Here is a 26155-nt window from a genome sequence, read left to right as displayed (position 1 = left end):
TAGACAGAGAGACTGCTCATTAAGAGTCATTCCTAATTGGAGTCATCAGCATGTTTTCATTTCCAAGCTTCTTGTTGTGAGTGAATTTAATATGACTCATTAGTTACTTTGGTTTACTTTAGTTCTTTCATATTGCCAATCTCTGGTTGCCCAGCATAGATGCATTGGGCTAAATGGTCACTTTCTGTGGCAGAACAAATGTCTGATTCTATGAAGGTGATGGTAAAACATGTTTTGATCCAGTGATAGTGAAAGAATGTATATATTAGAATGCTGTGTGACGTAAAGGAAGCAATACAGGTGACGATGTTCCAAAGTGTTTGCTGTCATTGCTCTTTTAGGTGTTACAGATCATGAGTTTCAAAGCAGCTTTAGTTAGTTGCATTGTATATGGTTCTGAAAGGGATAAAATATGAGGTTGAGTGTCGTAAGCAGGTTTTACTGTATGGTACATGGGGACTTAACCACAGCAAGAAGGAACTTGTAGGGGCTAGCCTTATAGCTCATGTAACAGACTATGCACTAATGTAGGTTACATTCATGTCATCTATAAATCAGTGGAGTATTGCAACAAACATCATGTAGTTTACTAAACAAAACTCTTCTGATTAGACCAGAAAGCTGGATATTCAAATTCACTCCAGGCCACTTTGGGCTTGGCGAGACCCACACATATATTACTGAAGTGCATCTTGTAGATGGTACACTGCCACAGTGCATTGGTGATGGAGAGAGTGAATGTTTAAATTATTAGGTGGGGTTTTCAGCCATTCCAATGAAGACATTATTTGGAATTCTACTTCAAACCAATCACTCCTTCCCCATCCATCTCTCCTGAAGAGAAAATCAATGAAATTCAAGTTTCCCAATTGGTTTCACCCTCAAAGCTAAAAGCTTACCAGGTGCCTGTTTTATTAAATCCTTGAGTAACAAATGGCTGCCTCCATTTTCAAATGAGATACCTCATTAACATAACAAAGCTACTTGTTTTAAAAGTCTTGGAATGACATTCCTTGTAAAACTAAAATGATAAGAAATGCATTTACTATCCAAACACCAACATGGAGAACATAGAACATAGAAAACATAGAACTTAGAACCGTACAGCATAGGAGTGAGCCCTTCACCCACGGTGTTGTGTCGAACATGACACCAAATTAAAGTAATATCTTCTGCCTGCCCTTGGTCCATATACCTCCACAGAAGCCTAATAATACAGTATTTGAATTTGTTTTTGGTGTCTCACCTTCCCTCTGTTCACCTGAACACATTGACTCAGGGTAATGTACGCTGTGCTCTGCAACCTCAATTAAAGGCAAAGATTGTATTAAATTTTTGATTAAGCTGAGCAGCAAACAGATTTGTTTGTACAATTTTATCTGATGCTCGTTGTGCACAACACACTTCAGATCAGCACTTGTATGTATAGAATTGTTACAATCACTCGATTTTATAAGAGAGTAATGTTTAAACTGTCTCCTTTAACTTAAGATGAAAATGAAGTATCTAGAATATGACCTCCAGGTATGATGTGGCTGATGTGACGGGGTTCAGGCCAAAACCTGTTGAAATTGAGGTAGAAATTTTAACACCTTAATATGGCAACTCACAGACTACCAATCATTTGAAGAAGCAAAGCCTGTGGAGGGTTAATTGACAACAGGTCATTAGTGAGTGTTTTGCTACAGGAAGTCTATTCATCAGAAGATTGGGTGAAGGGAATGTTATTGAAAGGACACTGGAAGATTCACTCTGGTGATGCAGGGAGAAGAGATCCTGTTAAAGCTGAGAGGACCTTGAGCCCTTAAACACAAAACGACATTTCCGCCAAGAATGGGTTGTAATTCAGAAATGCATTGTGAGGTTTTTACTTATATTAAGAAGTTAATAGGGAGCACCTTGTCAATTGTTTATAATGTAATGGATGCCCTCTAGGTATTCATAGAATCCTACAGTGTAACAAGAGCCCATTAGGTCTGCACTGACCTTCCAGAACCCCACATTTGCCATGGCTAATCCACCTATCATGGGAAGAGACCAGAGCACCTGAAGGAAACCCATGGAGATACTGAGAAAACGTGTAAATTCCACACAGACAGTTACCCAAGGCTGGAATCGAACCCGGGTCTCTGGTGCTGTGAGGCAGCAGTGTAAATGACTAGACACCATGCTGCCCCTAAATGTGGCTAACTCTTAACTGCCCTCTGAGTGAGCAGAAAAAAAGTCTGAAAAAAATAGAAAAAGTTTGAATGATGAAATTTTTAGCAACCAACTGAGACAACAGGAAAGGCAAATCACAATAGAATTCAACTTATCAACTCCTTTAGAATCAGAGAGCTGTACAGCACAGAAACAGACCTTTCAGTTCAATTTGTCCATGCCAACCAGATATTCTAAATTAATCTAGTCCCATTTACCAGCACTCGGCCCATATCCCTCTAAACCCTTCATATACTCACCCTGATGCTTTTTAAATGTTGTAATCGTACCAGCCCCCACCACTTTCTCTGGCATGTGCATGAAAAGGTTGCCCCTTCAGTCCCTTTTAGATCTTTCCCGTCTCATCTTAAACCTATACTCTCAAATTTTGCACTTTTCTGCCCTGGAGGAAAGATCTAGGCTACTCAACTTACCCACAGCCCTCCTGGCTTTATAAACTTGCCTTAGGTCACCTCTCACCCTCCGACACTCCAGGGAAAACAGCTTCAAACTATTCAACCTCTCCCTTTACCTTATACTCTCAAACCCTGGCAACATGCTCATAAATCTTCTCTGTGCCCTTTCAAGTTTAACAATATCTTTCCTATAGCAGGGAGATCAGGTTTAATGCAGTATTCCAAAAGTGGCCTAGCCAATGTGTTGTAATGCCACAACATGACATCCTAACACTTGTACTCAATGCACTTGAGAATGTTTATAGGGTATAAGCAGGCAGGGAAAGAGTTAAGTTCTGAGTTTTGGGAAACAAGTGGTTCAGCTGAGCATGACTCAGATCAGATAAGAACTTACAGTTAACAATGGGGTGCTGGAGGCAAGGGTAATTGGTTAACAAGGTGGAAAAGCAGTCATTATGTAGACCCACTTAATAATATTGGAAGTATTCAGTATACACAAAGTGAGCTAACAAGGGGAAAAGTATCCATTGTATGAATCCAGTTAACAAGGTTAAAAACATTCATGGTATAACAGTAAAGTGCTTGGTCTCTGCTATTGATGCTCGGTAATTGTAATGGTCACCCAATTAATATGTATGTTGCTTTATCTGGATGATCCTCCTTGTAAAATGACTATATAGTTCATTGAGAAACTGTTGTCTGAGAGAAGACCGTGAACTCATGTCTCTGTGCACATGGGTAATTGTTCTCTCTCCCTCCAAGTCCTGGAATAAAGATGAAGGAGATCAAACGATACTGTGTCTCTGAGCATCTTGCTTTGACTGGGTGGGAAATGGACCTACACACTGACCAATAATGGGAAGCATACCAAACGCCATCTTCACTACCCTGTCTACCTGTGACTCCATCTTCAAGGAACTATGCACCTGCACCCTTAAGACTCTTTATTCAGCAACACTCCCCAAGGCCCTACTCCTGCCCTGATTGGCCTTACCAAGTGCAATACTTCACATTTATCGAAATTAAACTCCATCTGCCACTCTTTGATCCATCGGCCCATCTGATCAAAGTCACATTGAACTCTGAGATAACCTTCTTCACTGTCCATTACACCACCAATTTTAGTGTCATCTGCAAACGTAACAACCATACTTCCTATATTCCTTGCCTGAAGGAACTTTGGCAGGAGGCATGGCACTAGGTCACCATCTTCTCCTTCAAAGTGTAGAAGTGATGATTCTTATCAGCAGAAAAGCTGCAACGTTTCTCAGCTGAAAACCGATGCTTATCCATTCCTTCTCACTGATGAGACATGAGCAAAAATGAACCCTCCAGAATGAATGGTTGGGGGAAAGGTTTTGGGTTGGAACATTGATGGAGGGAGTTTGTTGGGGAGTTGGCACAACATCAATAACCTCATATCCATAACAAAGATAAAGATTCCCAAGAACAAAAACTGCCATTTTGAGATGGTGAGAATAGAGCTGTCAAAATCAGACTCAGTTCTCTTTCACATGGCCAGGCTATAAGTCTGCATTGTGTTGTCTGAAGGTACATATTAAATATCCTGATAGAGGATTTCAGCCCTGTTTCATGCTGTCAAGAGTGTGGTGCTGAAAAGCACAGCAGGTTAGGCAGCATCCGAGGAGCAGGAGAATCGATGTTTCAGACATAAGCCCTTCATTAGGAATGACTTTCCTGATGAAGGCTTATGACCAAAGTGTCAATTCTCTTGCATCGGATGCTGCACGACCTTTGTGCTTTTCCAGCACCACATTGTCGAATCTGATCTCCAGCATCTGCAATTGTCCCTTTCTCCCTGTTCCATGCTGCTTTGTTGTATTCATTATGACAGTAAAACTAGATAGTAAAGAGAAGGTGCTTCACAATGTATCTTTTAGCATTTGGCCTTTTTGCTATGACTTAGAATGTATCATCACAGCTTAGTGTTCTACTGAGGCCTATATGAAAGGTAATGAGATCATAAGGAATGTAAGACTAGATTTGTATAAACTGAGAGATTTCTCAATCAAAGACATCATTTAAACAGTTGGGTTCAAAGCTGCCATTTATTCTCACAGTTTGCCAATTTATTCAAAACTACAGCTTATCACAGATTGTCCTGTGATGTGTGATTTTTATCCTTTACGATTCCAGTAAAGAGACCCCTACACAGCAATTAATTCAGAGTTGGCTTTCTCTGGTGGCTTCTGTTCACAGCACTTTGATTTCAATTGCAATTGATTATACATGGGTTAGCTGACGGAATTGCTGAATCTTGCATACCGTCATTCTCAGTACTACAAGAAAGCATAAAAGCAGCCAATACAATACTATTTGCTGTGGCTCAGTTTGCAATACTCTGACTTCCACAACAGAAGTCTATGGTTTCAAATTCCAGGCCAGAAACCTAAATGTTTCTGGTGTAGGCTGATCCTGAGAATGGCACAAAGGGAGTACTGCACGGTTGGAGTTATTACCTGTCAAATAGAATGGTAAACTGCGGTTTTGTCTATCTTCACACTTAGTGTGTATGAGATTATTCACACCAATTTCAAACAGCAGTAGGAGAGACTTCGGTTTGATCTATATGATATCTTTTTCCTCGACCAGTTTTACAAAAACAGGATAGTGTTAAGCGCAGTTCTGATGAAGAGTCATCTAGACTTGAAACATCAGCTTGTTCTCGCTCCGCAGATGTTGCCTGACCAGTTGTGATTTCCAGCATTTTTTATTTTCTGTACAGATTCCAGCATCTGCAGTAACTTGTTCCTAGTATCAATCTGTTGTTTGTGGGACCTGTCTCCTACATTGCCAAAGTGACCAATGCACAGAGAGTTCCTCAGAGAAAGTGAAGACTGCAGATACTGGAGGTCAGAGTCAAGAGTGTGGCGCTGGAAAAACACAGCAGGTCAGGCAGCATCCAAGGAGCAGGAGAATCAACATTTCAGGCATAGCCCCTTCATCAGGAGTCCTGATGCTGCCTGACCGGCTGGGTTTTTCCAACACCACACTCTTGCCTCTGACGTCCAGTATCTGCAGTCCTCGCTTTCTCCTTCTGCAGCATTGTGTCCAGTTCTGGTCACCTTGCTATTGGAAAGATATTATTAAATTGGACAGGGTTCAGAAAAGATTTACAAGGACATTACTGGGACTGGAGAGTTTGAGTTATAAGGATAGGCTGGAGAGGCTGGGACTTTTCCCCTGGAGCGAAGGAGGTAGAGGTTTGGATAATCATGAGGGGCATAGATAAGGTGAATAGCAAAGGTCTTGTCCTTAGGGTAGGCGAGTTCAAAACTAGGCAGTATATTTTAAGGTGAGAGGAGAAAGATTTAAAAGGGTCCTGAGGGGCAACTTTTTCACACAGAAGGTGGTTCATGTGGAGAATGAACTACCAGTAGAAACAAGTACAGTTACAACATTTAAAAGACATTTGGACAGGTACATGAATAGGAAATGTTTGGAGGGATATGGGCCCAATGCAGGCAACTGGGACTAGTTTAGTTTGGAAACCTTGGTCAGCACAGACCCAAAGGGTTTGTTTTCATGTTGTATGATTGTATGACACTATTATTCAACATGAAGCAGGGCTTGGAAGTGTTTCTTTCCGATGGCCAACTCCATGACAACACTTGCAGACTCAGCCGTAATGCAATGCTTAGTGAATCTCAGGTCCCATTCCATCACAGAAGCAGAAGCTACCCAAGAAGCTCTGAGGGAGGCGATAGAAGCCCAGTGATCGTGAGCACCAGGATTATTGCTGGGTTCTTTCAAAAAGCTGCCAGCATTTCTACTGCCCTCAATGCTCACTCTACCATCCCCCAGTCTCACTCCAGCATGTTGATAAGGATTGAGCGTATGAGAATATAGAGCAAACTGACAAGGGGCTTCATGGTAAAAGAGCTAAGTTGTAAATTTGAATCATGTTGGAGATGGTGCAGAGAGGGAAAAGATATTGCTTTTTCTCTTTTTCCCAGCCTCCAGAAGCTGATCAGTGTCCAAAAGTATCAATTAGGTGAACACAGAAGCAATGTTTCATGAGCTTTAAGTTTTAGCCCTCTGAGTCAAAACTGGGAAGCATTGCATTATATGCACAGCTTGTAGATTTAAACTATTTAATGAAACTGTAAAAAAACAGTTGAGTGATATATATAATAGCGCAGCAGGTCAGGCAGCATCCAAGAAACAGGAGAATCGACGTTTTGGGCACAAACCCTTCATCAAGAATGAGGCTTGTGAGCTGGGGGTGCTGAGAGATAAATGGGAGGGGTGGGGTGGGGCTGGGGTGGGAGGTAGCTGAGAATGCAATAGGTAGATGAAGTTGGGGGCAATGGTGATAGGTCAGAGAGGAGGGTGGAGCGGATAGATGAGAGGGCGATGGACAGGTAGGACAGGTCAAGAGGGCAGTGCCAACTTGGAAGGTTGGATCTGGGGGAGGGGATATGTGGAGACTGGTGAAATCCACATTGATCCATGTGGTTGGAGGATCCAAAGGTGGAAGATGAGGCATTCTTCTTCCATGTGGCAGGTGGTAAGGGTCTCTCCATCCCCATCAATGGTAACCAACTCAACACAGACATCTTCTACAAACCCAATGACTCCCACAGCTACCCACAGCTACACATCCTCCCACCCTCCCTCCTGTAAAAATGTTATCCCTCGTTCCCAATTCCTCCGCCTCCACCGCATCTGCTCCCAGGAGAACCAATTCCACACAGAACATACCAGATGGCCTTCTTCTTCAGAGGTTGCAATCTCCACTCCCACGTGATCGATGATGCTCTCCAGTGTATCTCATCCACTTCCCGTCCTCAAACATCACCCCTCCAATCACAAGGACAGAATCCCCGTGATCCTCAACTTCCACCCCACCATAGAACATAGAACATTACACACAGTACAGGCCCTGGTCCCTCAATGTTGCACTGACATGTGGAACCGATCTGAAGCCCATATATCCTACATTATTCCATTTTCATCCATATGTTAATCCAATGAAAACTGGATACATCTCTGCATACAGCCTCCAGATAATTTGCATCATCCTCCTCCATTTCTGCCACCAACAAATGGACCCTACCACCAGTCATATTTCCTTACCCACTCCTATCTGCATTCCATAAAGACCATTCCCTCTGTGATTCTCTTGTCAGGTCCACAATCTCCACCAACCCACCCTCGCGTCCTGGTACCTACCCCTGCCACCTCAGGAATTGCAAAACTTGTGTTCATACCACCCCTCACCTCTGTCCAAGGCCCCAAAGGATTCTTCCACATTGTCAGAGGTTTGCCTGCACTTCCACATACATCATCCAATGTGTCTGTTGCTCCTGATGTGGCCTCTTCTACAATGGGGAGACAAGACACCCTTCTTGCAGAACTCGTCAGAGAACATCTCCAAGATACACATACAAAGCAACCCACCACCCCATGGCCAAACATTTTAACTCCCCCTCCCACTCCCCCAGGGACATGCAGGTCCTGGGCCTCCTCCATCGCTAAACCCTAACAACCCGACGCCTGAAGGAGGAATGCCTCATCTTCCACTTTCGGACCCTGCAGCCACATGGGATCAATGTGGATTTCACCAGTTTCCTCATTTATCCCACCTTATCCCAGATCCAACCTTACAACTTGGCACTGCTCTCTTGACCTGTCCTACCTGTCTATCTGGATCAGAGTGGTGCTGGAAAACCCAGCAGTTCAGGCAGCATCCGAGGCGCAGTAAAATCGACGTTTCGGGCAAAAGCCCTTCATCAGGAATACAGGGAATACCTGTCTATCTTCCTTCCTACCTATCCATTCCACCCTCCGCTCCGACATATCACCACTACCCCCATCTTCACCTACCGATCACATTCCCAGTTACCTTCCCCCAGTCCCACCCCAGTCCCATTTATTTCTCAGCCACCTGGCCCACAAGCCTCATTCCTGATGAAAGGCTTATGCCCAAAACATCGATTCTCCTGTTCCTCAGATGCTACCTAACCGGCTGTGCTTTTCCAGCATAATAATCTTGACTCTGATCTCCAGCATCTGTAGTCCTCACTTTCTCCTGATATATGTAATAGCAAATTGGTAGGTGGCACAGTGGCTCACAGCACCAGAGACCCGGGTTCAATTCCCGGCTCAGGCAACTGTCTGTGTGGAGTTTGCACATTCTCCCCGTGTCTGTGTGGGTTTCTTCTGGGCACTTCGGTTTCCTCCCACAGTCCAAAAATGTGCAGGTTAGGTGAATTGGCCATGCTAAATTGCCCATAGTGTTAGGTGAAGGGGTTAGGGGAATGGGTCTGGGTGGGTTGCTCTTCGGTGGGTTGGTGTGGACTTGTTGGGCTGAAGGGCCTGTCTCCACAGTGTAAGTTACCTAAAGCAACCTAATCTAATCTAGTGAAAGAAAACAAAATGGAGATGGCGAACGGGTGATGTGTTGCAACTACAATATGTGGGTGCTGATGGACACCGATGTGATCCATGTGACTAGAACAGTTGCAGGTAACTGCAACTGAAGGGATGTTAGTTTAGAGTTGACGAACAGAAGCTTCAGATATTGTGTGGTACAAGGGAGGAAGACACTTCATTTCAGGAGACAGTCATGCCATTTAGGTTAGGGTCATCTGGTTTGATTCATGGTCAGGGCATAAGGGTGTGACTGTAAGTGAGATGGATATGGAGATCAAGAAGGTAGTAATGTAGGAAGTTCAGCCCTTGCAAATGTCTGAAAGTACTGCATTATTACAGCCTGTGTGGATGAGAGTAGAGACTGTAGAAAAGATGAGCAAACCAATCATGGCACCATGGTGAAGAGAGCCATTAAAGAGGGGAGAATAAAAAGGCATGTAATTATAGTAGATTGTAGGACATTTAGGAAGAAAAGCTCTGTTCTCTGCACTTGAGATCTTAAGTCCTGAAAGCTGTGATGCTGAGCCAGAGTAAGGGTTAAGGACATCTCCTCAGGACAGGAGATGGCCTTGAACTGAGAGTTGTTCTGGTCTATGTGGATACCATTGATGCAGGTAGGACCAAGAAAGAGGTTCTGTTTTGAAAGCTGCTGCTAAATCAGTGCTAAATGTGAAAAGCAGAACCATAAGGCTATAATCTCTGAACTGCTATGTGAATCACAAACAAACTGACATAGGGTAAAAGGGTAAACAAGATCAGGAATTGAATGCATGACTTCAATAGTCATCTTGAAGAAATGAGTTTTGATTCAAGGGATATTCCCATTAATGCCAGGGAAAGAAGGAGCTGTGCCATTGGGATGGTCCTCACTCAAACCACATTGAGACAAACAAAAACAGAAATTGCTGGAAAAGTTCAGCAGGCCTGGCAGCATCTGTGGACAGAAATCAGAATTAACGTTTCAGGTCCAGTGACCCTTCCTCAGAACTGATGGTAGGTAGGAAAAAGTTGTTTTTTATGCAGAAGGCAAGGTGAGGGGGAGGGGTAAGGAGTAAATGATAAGTTGGGTTAGAGCCCAAAAAGAGAGAAGAATTGTTGTACTGACAAAGGTGTGGGTAACAATCTGGCTAGGAGGGTGAATAGTAAGAGTAAAAAGTGATGTCTGCAGATGCTGGAGATCAGAGCTGAAAATGTGTTGCTGGTTAAAGCACAGCAGGTTAGGCAGCATCCAAGGAACAGGAAATTCGACGTTTCGGGCCAGAGCCCGAAAATTCCTGATGAAGGGTTCTGGCCCGAAACGTCGAATTGCCTGTTCCTTGGATGCTGCCTAACCTGCTGTGCTTTAACCAGCAACACATTTTCAACTAGGAGGGTGAATAGGTATGAATGGGGACTGTTAGTGGCTAACAATGGGTCGTGTGTAATAGCAGATTCTGTGATAAAAAGCCCTGGTATGTTGGAGTTGGGGTAAGGACAAGGGAAAGCTCAAGCACTAAAGTTGTTGAACCCAATATTAAGTCAAGAAGGTTGCACAGTCCCCAAGTGGAATATGAGGTGCTGTTCTTCCAGCTTGCACTGAGTTTCACTGGAGCACTGCAGCAAGCCTGAGACACATGTTGGCCGGGATACAGAGTGGGATAAGTAACCAGTTATATTGATGACTTCATGAAGAGGCAGAGTTAATATGTTTAGATCTGCTGCTGAAATGAAGTTAGATTGGAATGCAAGCCTCGAGAAGGAGAAAAAGATATTGCAAAAGTACATAGACAGTTTAGTGACTAGAGAACAATGTCACTATCGGAACATGACATAGGAATTGTGAAATTATTCAATTTGCTTGTAAGTATGGAAAATCTGAACACTTATTAAAGGCATCAAACTTATAAATGTTGATGTTCAGAAGATTTGGATAAAATGAGAAAGTGAGGACGGCAGATGCTGGAGAATGTTAGAATCGAAAAGTGTGGCACAAGAAAAGCATAACAGATCAGGCAGCATCTGAGGAGCAGGACAGTCCATATTTCGGGCATAAGCCCTTCTTCAGGAATTCGGATATATCGATATAAGGAGGACAAACAAATAGCCAGCAGGTACAGAATACAATGAAGAAAGCAGGTGGTATGTTGGAATTTGTTACAACGAAATTGGCGAACAAGAATAAAGGAGTTTTGCTACAATTGTCCTTGGGATAAGACTGTATTGAGTGGATGAATACATTTGTCTTCCACTCTCTGGAATTTAGGAAAATGGGAGGAGATTTTATCAAAACAAATAAGTCTATGAAGGTGCTTGACAAGGTAGACACTGAGAGATTGTTTCCCTAGTTGGGGAATCCAGAACATAGAGACGCAGGGACAAACATTTAGGACTGAGGTGAGGAGTAATTTCTACACTCAATGGATTGAGTGTCTTTGGATTTCTGTACCCCAGAGGGTTGTGGATAGAGTCATAGAATCATTCATATGGAAATAGCCTATTCAGTCCAACTCGTCCACACAAACAGATATCCTAATCTAGTCCTACTTGCCAGCATTTTACCAAACTCCCTCTAAACCCTTCCTATTCATATACCCATCCAGATGCATTTTAAATGTTGTAAGGGAGTAGATCTCTTTGTGGTCCTGTCTATCTTCTCCATTGAGCGGTGTTGACTGTAAAGGCATATGGGTAGAGATGTTGATTCCCTGATGCATTGGGAATCCTGAGTTCCTTGAAGGTCACATCCAAGTCTGTCTTCTATCTCTGTATTGAAGGAAGACCAAGAAGTGCCTTCTCCTGGTATAGGGGGCCTGTTGCAGTCTCCCTGATATAGTAAATGGCAATGTTGCTGTTTCCAGTTTGAAAGAGGTCCTGAGGTATAGAGATTGAGGGCAAAAGTATGATCACTGGCAACACCATCCTCAATTCACTGAGATACAAAGATTGACAGGAAAGCAAGTTTTGAGGAGAACACAAAGAATCTGCAAAGGGAAATTAGGTGGCTTAAAAGAGTGCCAGAAAATTATCAGCTGGAGTATAATGTAAGAAATAAGGAGATGGTCTCGTTTCAGGAAGAATGGAAAGTATGGATATTATTTAAATGAAGAATGCCTACATAAAGATGCAATACAGAGGGATCTTGATGTCTTTGTAACTGAAACACAAAGGGTCAGTGTGTAAGTGCAGCAAGGAAGGCAAGTGGAAATTTGGCCTGTATTGCAAGTGGGATAAAGTATAATAGTGGGGGAGATGATAGTGTCACCCAACTAGCAATCCAGAAATGCAGCTGATGCTGTCGGTATAAGGGTTCGAAACTCACAAGTTGATTGTGAAATATGAATTCAGCAACAACCTGAAATAAAAAAAAGCTAGCCTCTTGGTAACCATGCTTCCATTTCTTTCTGTTGTTAAAAACCCAAGTGGTTCACTAATGTTCTCGAGGAAAGGTAACTTCCATATTTACCTGACCTGGCCTTTATGTGACTCCAAAACCAGAACAATAGGCTTGACTCTTAAGTGCCCTCTGGGTAATTAGGGAATACAATACCTGTGAGCCTATGTCCCATGAACGAATACATTTTTGAAAGTTTTACTATTGATGTATAGGTCTACGGTGAGACATACACTTTAGGTCACTTTACTTAAGAAGGGTTAAAATTGCACAGGATATAGTTTGGAGAAGATTAACTAGGCTGGTTCCTGGAATGAAAGGAACTTAGATTTGGATTTAGATTTAGGTTTTATTGTCTTGTGTACTCAAGTACAGGGTACAGGAGCACAGTGGAATGTATATAATGTCGCCACACACGGCACCATCTTGGGTACAAAGTACCTCAGTACAAAATCTTAGTTATAGTAGTAGAAAAATAAAGAAATTATTTAAAAAGTTCAGCACTATACTTTTCTTGGTATAAAAATGGAAAATAAAGAAATAAAGTTAAAAAGTCAAACATTACCGACCAAAGCTGGGCTTTTCCCAAGAGGGCTTGCTCCCCCCTGCGCTGTACCCATGCTTGCCAGCCATCTTCACCTCTGACCTCTGCTGCTGACCTCCATTGGGCAGGGTAGGCCTCACTGCTGCCTGCAAGGCTTTGGCCACAATTGTTGTTTCACTGTTGCTAGGAGACAGTGTGGTCTGCAGATGCTGGAGATCAGAGTTGAGAGTATGTTGCTGGAAAAGCACAGTAAGTCAGCAGCATCCGCGGAGCAGGAAAATCGATGTTTTGCGCCGGAGCCCTTCATCAGGAAGGAGGCTGGGAGCCTCGGGAGAGATAAATGGGAGAGAGGTAGGGCTGGGGAGAAGGTAGCAGAGAGTGCAATAGGTGGATGGAGATGGGGTAAAGGTGATAGGTTGAGAGGAGAGTGGAGCAGATAAGTGGGAAGCAAGATGGATAGGTCATGAGGGGGGGTGCTGAGCTGGAAAGTTGGAACTGGGGTAAGGTCAGGGAGGGAAATGAGGAAACCAGTGAAGTCCACATTGATGCCGCGGGGTTCAAGGGTTCTGAGGGGGAAGATAAGGCGTTCTTCCTCCAGGCTTCGGGTGATTTAGGAGTGGCGATGGAAGAGGCCAAGGACCTGCATGTCTTCAGCAGAGTGGGAGGGGGAGTTGAAATGTTCAACCACGGACTGGTGGGGTTGATTGGTGTGGGTGTCTCGGAGATGTTCTCTAAAGCGCTCAGTGAGAAGGCGTCCAGTCTCCCCAGTGTAGAAGAGACTGCATCGGGAGCAACGGATTCAATAAATGACATGAATGGAAGTGTAGGTGATGGATGTGGAAGGCTCCTTTGGGGCCTTGGATGGAGGTGGGGGATGGGGGGCGATGTTCACGCTGGTTTTTCAATACCTGCGATGATAGGGGAAGGTGCCAGGAGGAGAGGGTGGCTTGTTAGGGGACGTGGACCTGACCAGGTGGTCTTTGCGGAAAGCGGATGGGGTGGGGAGAGAAATATATCCCTGGTGGTGAGGTCCATTTGTAGGTGGCGGAACTGTCGGCGGATGATGTGATTTATGCGTAGGTTGGTGGGGTGGAAGATGAGGACTGTCACTGCTGCTGCCGTGCAAGCTCACGCTGGGCCCCAGCTGCTGTCATGTTCCATTGTTGCGTTAGCTGCCTCACTGCAGAGTCCCGCGCTGGTATCGCTCCAGACATCAATGAATCTGCGATGCTGCCAATGGTGACCAGCCGCCTCATGGCCAATCTCAAAGTCCCCCACACATTGCTGCTGCCTCCATGACTGAGCTCGAAAGACTAAAGAACTAAAAGAAAGATAGAAAAAAAAAGCATGAAAGAAGAAAGAAGAAGAAAAAAGGCAGTCAGAACAGATGAGCTGTAATGAGAAGCCCTACTCCATGGTTATCTTGTCTGATGAATGTTCTGAGGAAAGGAGGAGAAGGTTAGCCTCATACCCACTGGAGATTAGAAGAATGAGAGTTGATGTCACTGAAACACATAGGATTCCAGCTGATCTTTGCAGAGTGGATTCTAAGAGAATTCCTTCAAGGGGGATCTGGATCGAGGGGCATAGCTTCACAATATGGTGTCGATGTAGATGAGGAGAAATTACTTTTCCCAGAAGTTTTTGGAATTCCCTACAAAATGGTCTTTGAAATTTTCTTTCCCTGCAGTCAGTGAAGTCTAGATATAAGCAAATTACTGCGGATGCTGGAATCTGAAACCAAAAAAGAGAAAATACTGGAAAATCTCAGCAAGTCTGGCAGCATCTGTAAGGAGAGAAAAGAGCTGACATTTCAAGTCTAACTGACCCTTTATCAAAGCTTTGACAAAGGGTCAGTTAGACTCGAAACGTCAACTCTTTTCTCTCCTTACAGATGCTGCCAGACTTGCTGAGATTTTCCAGCATTTTCTCTTTTTTGGAATGGAGTCTAGATCATTGACTTTATTTAAGGCTGGAGTTCAGCTGATTTTTGATTGACAAGGAATCAAGGTTTATAAGTGCCAGGGACCCGGGTTCAATTCCTGCCTCGGGCAATGGTCTGTGTGAAGTTTGCACATTCTCCTCGTGTCTGTGTGGGTTTCCTCCAGGTGCTCCGGTTTCTTCCCACAGTCCAAAGATGTGCAGGTTAGGCGAATTGGCCATGCTAAATTGCCTGTAATGTTAGGTGCATCAGTTAGGGTCGGTTGCTCTTTGGAGGGTCGGTGTGGAGTTATTGGGCTGAAGGGACTGTTTCCACATTGTAGGAAATCTAATCTAATAGGTTAGTGGAAAGTGGAGTTCAGATAACTGCCAGGTCAACCATGATCTTACTGAGTCACAAAGCAGGCTTGACAGGCTGAATGGCCTACCTATTCCTTCACCTAAATTTTGCATTTTTATTTTTATCCATCTTAAGAACTGCAGGTTCTTTCAGAGGAGCTGCAATAGTTCTATGTCTATTTGGAATATCAGTTTTTGGCCCCATATCTAAAGAAGGATGTGCTGGTATTGAAGGGAGTCCAGATGAGGTTTACAAGAATGATCCCAAAGATGAAGGGCTTGTCATATGAAGAACAGAGAGGGCTAACTAGATTGGAAAAGATGTTCTCACTAGTAGGAAAGTCGAGGACCTTATAGCCACAGAAGGCTGTGGAGGCCAAGGTATTGAGTGTCTTTATGAGAGAGATAGATAGATTCTTGATTAGTAAGGGGATCAAGGGTTACAGAGGGAAGGCAGAAAAATGGGATTGAGAAACATATCAGCCATGATTGAATGGTGGGGCAGACTTGATGGGTCAAATGTCCTAATTTTACTCCTAGATCTTATGGCTTTACCTCCTTAGTACATCATCACCACCTCAATTACTGCTCATTGTTGAAAAAGGCGAGGAGATGTACTGTCTGAATATTTTGGAATTTATATAAAATTGTATTGGATGTGAGCATCTACTTTCTCACCTTGCACACAGCTCTCTGTCTCCCTTCAATGTTGCAGCCAGGCAGAACCATTCCATTCAGCTATTTTTTCAGGTTAGGCTTTCATCTTGAAAGACCTTCAAACTCCATTGGATTCCCTGAAAAAATCCAATGCCACATCTTTCTGATTCTAACAACTTGTCTGAGTTCTTCCAACAACTCAGTCTGCAGTACTTCCGAAACAGGAAATAGAAAGTGTCCTGCTTGAGGATCCCACAGTGATATCTTTAAAGAATGCTGTTAGGAAAACAGAGAATCCTTAAAGTGTCAAAGAGGCATTTAAAATCAGAGAATCCTGACAGTGTGGAAGCAGGCCCTTTGGCCCAACAAATCCACACCCTACCCTCGCCTCCACCCACAAAGAGTAAACCACCCAGTCACATTCCCCTATATATCCCCTGACCACTGCACCTAACCTACACATCCCTGATCACAATGGGAAGTTTAGCATGGCCAATTCACCTAACATGCATATCTTTGGACTGTGGGAGGAAATCCACAAAGACACAGGGAGAATGTGCAAACTCCAGACAGACAGTTTCCCAAGGCTGGAATCGAAGCTGGGTCCCTGGCACTGTGAAGCAGCTGTGCTAAAAACTGAGCCACCATGCTGCTACGACCCATCAAATCCACTTCATACCTCCAAAGAGCATCCCACCAAGACCCACCACCCCCACCCGAGAACCCTGCATATCCCACAGTTAATCCACCTGGCCTGCACATCTCTGAACACTATGGGCAATTTAGCATGACCATCCAGCTAACATGCACACCTTTGGACTATGGGAGGAAACTAGAATATGCAGAGGAAACCCACACAGAGACAGGGAGAATGTGCAAACTCCACACAGACCAAGGGTGAAATCGAACAATGTTAACCACTGAGCCACTGTGCCACCCAGTGTCCATGTCCATCTTGAAGAGAGGGTAATTACAAGGAATTCAGACAGCGAATATCTCCACTAGTGTGGCTCTACTGACATTAATACGTCATGGGCGGCACAGTGGCTGGCACTGCTGCCTCACTGCATCTGGGTACAATTCTAACGTCAGGTGACTGTCTGGGTGAAGTATGCATGATTTGGAGATGCCGGTGTTGGACTGGGGTGTACAAAGTTAAAAATCACACAACACCAGGCTATAGTCCAACAGGTATAATTGGAAGCACACTAGCTTTCGGAGCGATGCTCCTTCACCTGTTGGACTATAACCTGATGTTGTGTGAAGTATGCACATTCTTCTTATGTCTGCTTTGGTTTCCTCCCACAATCCAAAGATGTACAGGTTAGGTGAATTGGCCATGTTAAGTTGTCCATATTAGGTGCATTAGTTAAGAGGTAAATGTAGAGTAGGGGAATGGGTCTGGATGAGTTACTCTTCAGAGAGTTGGCGCAGACTTGTTGGGCCATATGGCCTGTTTCCACACTGTAGGGATTCTATGTGAGGGGCTAAAAAATTGGCAATAGACAGAGGTGCACTGGGATGTGTTCATACTGTTTGCTCTAGTGCACGCACACCTCTCTCAATCCTGGTTAGGCTTTCATTTTCAGACTGTCCAGACTCCAAAACCATCAATAGCAACAAACCCAGATCTGCAGCCTTGCTTTCTGAACTCTAATGCTGGGAAATGATATCTAAGGATTTGCTTTTGATTTTTATAACAGCTGGATATGAGTCACTCAAAACAAAACTGAAGATACGTCTTAACTCAAGAAAAATATTCAGGCAGCAATCATCCCTGTTTTCTTTGCTCCCCATCACAAAGAAACATTCCTGGCTGTAATCGCAGGGCTTGTGTGTCTACAAACAGTTTAGAAAATAAAATGACATGAATGTCTATTGTATTTGCTTGAAAGAAAGCTTTGAGTATTCAATACCCAGTTTTGTGCGTGATCTTCTGGAAAATCTCAATGTAGAGTCAGACCCTTACAATAACGACTAGATAACCTTTCATCATTAAGTCATATTATTCTGCAAATCCCTTAGCTGGGGATTTCTGCAGACTGCATTTAGTAGCGATACAGATATGAGGTCAGAATCACAATTCAATGCATCAGCCTAGAAGTTAGGAATTAGGTTTTATTGTCATGTGTACTCAAGGACAGAAGTACAGTGAAATGTGTGTAAAGTCATGACTCCCAGTGCCATCTTAAGTACATCGTACGAGGTACAATATTTTAGGAACTAGTAGAAAAATAAAGAAATAAGTTAGAAGTACAACATTCCAGTTCTTTTCAGTATAAAGTATTAAATAAAGAAAAGCAAATAAATAAGTCTAAAGTATCTTATTTACCTCATTCTTCTGAGAAAGGAAGCTTTAAGAAACAGATTAAAAGATGTGAATAATTTAGGGAACTTATTTTAAAAATAAGGAGTTTTGGCAACTTTGGTATCTGTAAAAAGGGTCAGCTGCTCTCAATATTAAAAAAGAATGAGCATTCTCTCTCTCTCTTATTATATATACACACACACACATAGTTTAAGCCTTTGGGTGCTGCATAGTCAATAAAGTGCTTTGACGTATAGACACTGTTGTAATGTCAGAGCACAAGAATAGTAGCAGTTAATTTACATACTGTGAATTTTAAAAGCAACAAACAATAAAGACCTGTTTTAGTGTGGAATTTAAACATAAGTATTGGCCAGAGCACACGGGCTGTAGGGGGAGGGGTAGTCATGGGGGCTGAGCTGAGAGGGGAAGTGGGTAGTTGAGGGGGAGGAGAGGTATTAGGGGCTGGGCTGTGGCTGAAGGGAGGAGGACTTGAGTTGATGGGGGCTGGGCCATTGTTGGGGAGGGGGGGGGGGGGAGGTTGAGGGGGAGGAAAGTGATGGTGACTGGGCTGTTGGGAGAAGGGAAAGAAGAGTTGATGGGGAATTGGGCTGTTGAGAGAAGGGGAAGAGGGGTTAATGGGGCCTGGACTGTGGAGGAGGAGGGGAGTTGATAGGGGCTGGGCCATTGTGGGAGAACGGGAGGGGACTTGATACTCCTACACAGGAAAGTCAAGCTCCCTGTCTTCCTGGGCCATCCATGATGTGATGATGAATCAGGTTGGGCTCTTTCTAGATGTTTGAACTGAGAGTGGACTGTGCTGCTCCTGAGGATGTGGTCTGATACCTTTGAAGTCTGGAATATGCTAATCGGTTACAGTGATATATTTTGATATATCTGCAAATCTTATCTTTTCGCTACAGCTGTGTACAAGAAATTTATTCAAAATTCACCTATTATCAAACCACCCACAGTTAGTTTAAAGTCTTTGAATGTTTGACTCATGCTAGAAATTGGTTATTTTTTTGTTTGCTTTTATAAAACATTTGTCCCTTTAAAAATTTTAACATATGATTGAATCAAGCAGATTTTATTTTGTCTCTCCTCACCTCCTTTTTCTTCCCACTCCATCCTCTCACACGTTCTCATCTTTCTTCACCTTTCTTCCCTCTCAACTTCCAACACCTCCCTTTGTCTATTCTCACTTTTCCCCTCACTCTCTTCCCTTCTTTCCTCTCTTTTCTCCTTCCTTCCCATCCACTCCCACTTCCCTCCTTCCATTACCATTCCTCTCCTTTCCTCTTCCTTCTCCCCTCATTCTTCTCCTCCTGTGATGCCTCACTGCTCCCCTCACCTCATCAATCAGTTGAGGATGGTTGAGAATGGACAACTGGTTGAGAATGGGTGACATTAACATTGCCTACTAATGGCAATGAGAATAAATGCCAGAATAAAACAGTCCAGTATTTCTCAATGCGAAGAGCAGGACTTAGACCTATCATTCCCAGACTGAAGCCACACGTGCGACAATGAGACAGCCCTGCAGAATATTTTACTTTCATATCCCTGTCCTTTTTGCTGCCAGAGACACTTTGCAAACTAGAATTATTATGATGATAAAAACAAGCCAATTCTCCTCATGTAATGCATGTTTATTGTTCACTGACACTGTGATTTTTATACTATCACAGGATGAGGGGATCACCAGATAGACCCATCCCTAATTACCCAGAAGGCAGTTTAGAATCAACCACATTGCTGTGGGTCACATGAAGCCCAGACTGGATAAGAACAGCAGAGCAAATTACTACAGATGCTGGAATCCATCGAAAACAACAAATACTGGAGATCACAGCAGGTCAGACAGCATCTTTGGAGAGAGAGCAAGCTAATGTTTCAAGTAAGGATGGCAGTTTTCTTCTATAAAGGACATTAGTGAATCAGATGGATTTTCCCCTCACAATTGACTCATGGTCATCATCATTAGTCTTTTAATTCCAAATTTTATTGAATTCAAATGCCACCATCTGCTGGTGGGACTTGAACTCAGGTCCCCAGAGTATTACCTGGATCTCCAGATTACTAGGTGTTAGTGATAATATCATTAGGCCATCACTTCCCCAACAATACTCTTTTTGGTCTCAGTCCGGTAATCTACAAACATCCAATATCTTGGCACATCTCTGCTGCACAGACAAGGTGCACATGACAAGATGATGCAAACCTATGAAAAAGGAGAACCTTCAATCTCTGACCCCTTGCAAGAGGTGAAATCCTGGAGCTGGAAATCAGGGCAGTGAAAGCAGAAACCAAGTTCCACACAGAGAGTTGATATCAGTCTCATTCTGCGTTCCTTACACCACTCACTGGTTCGGAAAACAGACTGGGGAAGCAGATGGATCATTTTCCAGTTGGCAAGCTGTTATCTGGAGTGCTACAAAGGTCAGTGCTGGGACTACAATCTGAACAGATGATTTGTATGAAGGAACCGAATGTAATGTACCCATGTTGGCTGATGATATGAAGTTATATTTGGAAATAAGTTGCAAGAAGGACACTAAAGGGTGAATTTTCAAGACCTGTTAAAAAGGAAAATGAACGTGGACACAACCTGTGTGGCAACTTGATGACCCCATTCCCAATGTCCACCATTTTAACTGATGCATAGTTATTTCAGTCATATGATGTGGACATCACTGACAAGACCAGTAATTATTATTCATGCTTAATTGTCTTTTATATGACTTATTTGTTAAGCCCATTTCATAGGGCTGCTCAGTATTAAACATATGACTGTGGATCTGGAGTTACATGTCAGCCAAAGCAGGCAAAGATGGCAAGCTTCCTTCTTTAAGTGAACAATGAACTGAGTCCTAGGAAGGGCACACACTTCCAGGAGAGTGTTATTTAGGAGCCTTGTTGAATAGGGATTAAGGAGACCTTTAGGAATTTTCCAATCAGTCTCCAGGTTACCCATGGTGCAGTACAACTGCCCAGAGGCCAGCATCTAGCAGTATATTTGTTTAAAAGGGAGTGTTGTGCATACAAGAATCACAGAGCCACGGAGATGTACAGCACAGAAACAGGCCTTTCGGTCCAAATTGCTCATGCTGACTAAATATCCTAAATTAATCTAGTCCCATTTGTTAGCACTTGGCCCATATCCCTATAACCCTTTCCTATTCATATACCCATCCAGATACCTTTTGAATGTTGTAATTGCAGCAGCCTCCACCATTTCCTCTGGCAGCTCATACCATGTACGCAACTCCCTCTTCATGATAAAGTTGCTCCTTAGATCCCTTTTAAATCTTTCCCTCTTGCCCTAAAACTATGCCTCTAGCTCTGGACTTGCCCATCTCAGAGAAAATACCTTGCCGATTCAGCCTATCCATGTCCACCATGATTTTATAAACCTCTACAAGGTCACCCCTCAGCCTCCGACGCTCTTGAGAAACAGTCCCAGCCTATTTAGCCTCTCCCTATAGCTCACACCCTCCAACCTGATATGCATGTATCATATTTAGCCATATATAAATGTTCTGAAGGGCGATCATGCCATCAGTATTCTCATACTCTCTCTTCTGTTTCTATTGATGACACTAGGCCCAGCATGATCTTTCAGACAGATGGAACAAGATAGTATTTCACAAAGCTCCCCATCGATTAATCAATCTCCCAAGGGTCAGTCAACGTAGTACTGCAGGTCTGCTATTCTAGACTCTGAGCTGAAAATAGCTTGTTGCCAGCACAATCCAAGACTTATCAAACAGGACACAAACTGACTGTGTTCTAATTGGAACTGAGTTTTCAAACTTATTGTAAACCAGCACAGACAGTCAGGGATAGAAAAACAAATCTAATGTCACAACCCCAACCTGTGAAGTCTTTATGTTCATGTTGGTCTGCTGAAATGGAGCGTCTTCCTGCGCCAGCTCTGAAAACATTGTAATGAAACAAAAATAGTCTAACAGCTTGAACTTCGTTGGAGATCATGTCAAGGCTTTCTGTCTGTGTAAACGCCTGGAGTACACAGGGCAGTAAAGATAGCTATCACTTCAGATGGCATCCTTATATGCACCAGAAAACACTTCTCGCCTTTACCAATTGGATAGGAATCAAAAGTCACGGAGTCTATGCTTATCCAATATTGTGAGTTTCTAAAATATAAATTACCTGCTATCTGTCTTTCATGTCATTGAGTCATAGAATCATATAGCATGGAAACAAACCCTTTGGCCCAACTCATCCATGCCAACTAAGTTTCCCAAACTGAACTGGTCCCATTTGTCTGCACTTGGCCAATATACCTCGAAACCTTTCCTATCCATATATCTGTCCAAATATCTTTAAAATGTAATTGCACTCGCCTCTGCCATTTCTTCTGGAGGCTAGTTCCATATACGCACCATCCTCTGCATGAAAAGGTTGCCCTGTAGGTCCCTTTAAAATCTTTGAACTCTCATCTTAAACCAATGCCCTCTAGTTTCGTGATCCCCCACCCTGGGGAACAGACTTTGGCTATTCACCCTATTCATGCCCCTCATGATTTTATAAACCTCGAAGTTTCTTGCTCAGCTGCTTAAGCTCCAGGGGAAAAAGCCCCAGCCCATCCAGCCTCTCCTTATAACTCAAACTCTCCAGTCTAATCTTTATTGCATCCTTTCCTAAAGCAGGAGGCATGTCACGTACAATCTTTCACATGAAAGCTTTCCTTTCTGAAACACAATTTGAGATATGCTTTTGGATTTCCATTCTGAGCTGGAGAAACCACCATGGTCAGGGTCAGTAGAAGGGTACTACATTAGAATGGGGTAAATGAGAACAAGCTCCTCTTTGGATCCTGTCTTTCCATGCTTTCCAGAAACACTGTGCCCATATGTGTCCAGTGGGAAAGAGGATTGAACAGGGCTGGGTGGGGTGGGGAGTAGTTCTAAATTCTTTGACTACCCAGGCCATTTGTCAGGCTCAGTGTCCAATGTGAGGTCTACATCCGCCAGGATTCCTAGTACTTTTCCAATTCCACACCTACTGCTCTTGCATCCTGGATGTAGAGTTTCCACAGTGTGGTGGCCAGAAATATCTCCACTCATAACACATCAAGGAAACTTCCCGGAAATATCAGCCAAAATATTGGAGTCCCAGGTAAGTGTACTCCTGCCACTTTGCTGTAATAATGAATGTTTCTCACCATAGCCCCACAGAAACTGAGTATAGTCATTTAGCTCCTTAAATCTGTTCCATTATTGAATTTGATGGTTGCTGGCACGTAATTAAACTTTACCTGTGTTTTATTTTTACCTGAGATAATCACCAACAAAGATGTGCAAGTTAGGTAGGTTGGCCATGCCACATTGCCCATAATATCTAGGGATGTGCAGGCTGGAAGGGTTAGCCATGGGAAATGCAGGGTTATTGGGATAGGGTGGTGGGTTGGGTTTGGGTGGAATGCTGTTCGGAGGGTCGCTGTGGACTTGGTAGGCTGAATGGCTTGCTTCTACACTGTAGGAACTCTATGATTCTGGGGAGAGAGTTAAACATTTCCACTTGTATTGTGTAAATGTCTCCTGAATGACTCAGCTCTAATTTTAACGTCTTAGACTCGTAGAATTTTCCAGCACAGAAAAAGGCCTTTTGGCCCACTGCGTCTGCACCAGACATCAAGTAACTAACTATTCTCGTCCTATTTCTAGAACTTGGCTCCTAGCCTTGTACACTGTGGTGTTTCAATTATCATTGAAATGTTTCTTAAATATTGTGGTATTCCCACCTCTGCCACCCTTTCAGGTAGTGAGTTCCAGATACCCGCCACCCACTGAGTAAAAGATATCTTCGTTAAATCCAATCTAAACCTTCTGCCCTTTACCTTAAATTTATGCCCCTCGTTATTGATCCCTCAACTAGGGGGAAAAGTTTTACCCTCTCTACCCTATGTATATACCTCTCATAATTTTATAGGCCTCAATCACGGCCCCCCTCAGCCTTTTCTGCTTTAAGCACAGGGCGGCACAGTGGTTAGTACTGCTGCCTCACAGCACCAGGGTCCCAGGTTCGATTCCGGCCTCAGGCAACTGTCTGTGTGGAGTTTATACATTCTCCCAGTGTCTGCGTGGGTTTCCTCCAGGTGCTCTGGTTTCCTCCCACAGTCCAACGATGTGCAGGTCAGGTGAATTGGCCATGCTAAATTGCCCATAGGTTAGGTGTGTTAGTCAGAGGGTAATGGGTCTTTGGAGGGTCAGTGTGGGGCTGAAGGGCCTGTTTCCACACCGTAGGGAATCTAATAAATATAATAAAAAAAACATCCAACCCCTCTTCATAGCTGAAACACTCTCGCCCTGGCAACAGTCTGGTGAGTCTGTTCTGTACCATCATATTCTTCCTAGTGTGTGGAGACCAGAACTGTACACAGTTCCCAAGCTATGACCCAACTAAGGATTTATACAACTCCACATATTGTCTCTGCTCCTGTATTCAAAGCCTCCACTAATAAAGACATGTTTCCATCTGCCTTCTTAACAATCTAATCATCTTTCCTTTTGCCTTTAAATATCTGTGCCAAGGTCCCACTGTTCCTCTATACTTTCTAGATTACTACTATTCAGTATCTGCTCCCTTGCCCTGTAATTTCTGCAAAATGTATCATCCTCACACTTTTCAGGATTATATTCCATTTACCACTGTTCTGCCTGTCTGAATCATCCTGTAATCTAAGTCTTTCCTCTTTGCTATTAACTATAGGACCAAGTTCTGTCTTATCTGTGACCTTTCTGATCATGCTTCCTACATTCATGTCTAGCGCATTAATGTAAACAACAAATAGTAGGGGACCCAGCACAAATCCCTGTGGTACACCACTAGTCATAGGCTTCCTGCCACTAATCCAACTCTGGATCCAATTTGCCAAATTGTCCTGGATCCCATAGTCTCTTACTTTTTGACAAATCTATTATGTTAAGCCTTGTCAAAAGTCTCACTAATGTCCATATAGACTGCATTAACTTCATAATCCTCATCTACACTCCTGCTAACCTCTTCAAAAAACTCAAACCTGTCAAACATGATCTCCCCCTGACAAAACCAGTGGTTAGTAATACAGCACCAGAGACCCAGGTTCGATTCCACCATTGACAACTGTCTGTGAGGAGTTTGCACATTCTCCCCGTGTCTGCGTGGATTTCCTCCGGGTGCTCCAGTTTCCTCCCACTGAAGGAAATCCACGCAGGTTAGGTAGATTGGCCATGCTAAATTGCCCATAGGGGTGTGCAGGCTAGCTGGGTTAGCTGGGGGTAATGTGGCACATGGGGATAGGTGGGTCTAGGTTCTATGCTCTTCAGAGGATCAGTGTGGTCTCGATGGGCTGAATGGCCTGCTTACACACTGCATGCATTCTATGATTCTAAAGCCATGTGGACTATCCTTGATTGGCTCTTGAAGTGGAACTTAATTCTGTCCCTCAGAATTTTTTCCAACAGTTTTCCTACTTTCCTATTCCCTTGTTCTGGATTATCCAACGCACGTAAATGTTTCCATCTCTCTGAACTAGATTACCTGACCTATTACACAGGGAGCCTGATGACATGCCTAAGGAATTTCAGGATTACTAGCCTTCCTTTACTGATAGGTTGTCCCCAGCGCTCTGGTCTCAGACCTGTGAGTGATTTATATGTCTCCCATCCACTGACTCAGTTGTGGTAGTAGGGGGCAGGACTTAAGATGAGGAGGGTGATCAAGGTTTGTGCGAAGATTTGTAGCTCGGGTGCTCGTGTTGTGGTTCTGTTCGCTGAGCTGGAAGTTTTCGTTGCAAACGTTTCGTCCCCTGGCTAGGCGACATCATCAGTGCTTTGGAGCCTCCTGCGAAGCGCTTCTTTGATGTTTCTTCCAGTATTTATAGTGGTCTGTCCTTGCCGCTTCCGGTTGTCAGTTTCAGCTGTCCGCTGTAGTGGTTGGTATATTGGGTCCAGGTCGACGTGTTTGTTGATGGA

Source organism: Hemiscyllium ocellatum, chromosome 32, assembly GCF_020745735.1.
Source record: "Hemiscyllium ocellatum isolate sHemOce1 chromosome 32, sHemOce1.pat.X.cur, whole genome shotgun sequence".
Lineage (NCBI taxonomy): Eukaryota > Metazoa > Chordata > Chondrichthyes > Orectolobiformes > Hemiscylliidae > Hemiscyllium > Hemiscyllium ocellatum.
This window is presented reverse-complemented; position numbering follows the sequence as displayed.